This window comes from Cebus imitator, unplaced genomic scaffold, assembly GCF_001604975.1.
Source record: "Cebus imitator isolate Cc_AM_T3 unplaced genomic scaffold, Cebus_imitator-1.0 Scaffold216, whole genome shotgun sequence".
Classification (NCBI taxonomy): Eukaryota; Metazoa; Chordata; class Mammalia; order Primates; family Cebidae; genus Cebus; species Cebus imitator.
The window spans coordinates 698,422-699,669 of NW_016107531.1; the positions used below are offsets into that span (position 1 = coordinate 698,422).

At 54.4% G+C, this 1,248-nt stretch overlaps 1 long non-coding RNA gene across 1 annotated transcript in view; it reads left to right on the forward strand.

Moving 5' to 3' along the window:
* LOC108318181 overlaps positions 1-1,248 on the forward strand; it is a 13,341-nt gene that overhangs the window by 9,196 nt on the left and 2,897 nt on the right. The window contains exon 2 of the long non-coding RNA XR_001831048.2: positions 402-404. This is a non-coding gene — a long non-coding RNA (uncharacterized LOC108318181). The remainder of the gene's footprint in view (positions 1-401; positions 405-1,248) is intronic.

Here is a 1,248-nt window from a genome sequence, read left to right on the forward strand (position 1 = left end):
TTGGAGTCTCTTTCTGTCTCCCAGGCTGAAGTACTAGAGTGCAATGGTGGGATCTCTGCTAGCTGCAACCTCCAGCTCCCAGCCTCAAGCTGTTCTCCTCCCTCAGCCTCCTAGCAGCTGGGATTACAGGCACCTGCCACCATGCCCAGCTAATTTTTCTATTTTTAGTAGAGATGGGACTTCACTGTGTTGTCCAGGCTGGTCTCGAACTCCCAACCTCAGGTGATTGGCCCACCTCAGCCTCCCAAAGCGCTGAGGTGGGTGGATCCATTGCGCCCACCCTAATGGGGTGGGGTGGCACCCAGTCAGCCAAAGGGGTGGGGTGAAGTTTCCTAAGATGCCAGCCAAGGAGTTCTGGGGGTTCTCAGAGGTGCAGGTGTCGGCTGGGTGGCTCCCCAAAGGCTGTCCACTAGACTCTGCAAACAGAGGAAATCTGATTGGGTGGTTAAGCCCCCCAAGCAACATGGTGCCTTCCTATGTGGCAGCTGTCCTGAGGGGCCTGAGCATGGAAAGCCAGCCTGGTCCAAGCCTCCTCCCAGGGAAGGGTTCCTCACCTGGATTCTGTGCTGTAAAACGTCCCTGGTGACAGCTGCTGGGACACCTGCCCTAGAACAGCAAAGCTCTGCGCTGACAGGGTGATGGCAAAAGTCCTCTGAGGAATCTGAACCGGGTTGCACGGGGGAAGACCAGGCTCTCATCAGCAAGAGCAGGAGCGGCTGGGACGGACACACTCAGGGCAAGCCGCTGAGCCAAGGTAATGTGAACAGTGGGCAGCCATCAGCTTCTGAGGGGTGTATTGTCACCGTCACTAGAACTATAGCCCCATGGCAGCAACACCGACATGATAACAACCATGACAAAGAGAATACTTGTGACAGGCTAAGCAACTCCCATGCAGGAGACGCTGGGTGCAACCCAGGGCCCGCTCCACATGGATTCTTGGAGACCTTCATCTAACCAGTTCACTTAATGCCAACATGAATTAGCATTTTCTGCAGACCAGGAGCCCATTCCTAGCACCTCACATATACTTCCACTCACGTGACCCTCCAACAACCCTAATGATCAGATAGTACTTTTTCTTTCTTGAGACTGAGTTTCACGCTTCTTGCCCAGGCTGGAGTGCAATGGTATGATCTCGGCTCACCGCTACCTCCACCTCCCGGGTTTGAGTGATTCTCCTGCCTCAGTCTCCTGAGTAGCTGGGATTACAGGCATGCACCACACACCCGGCTAATTTTTTGTATT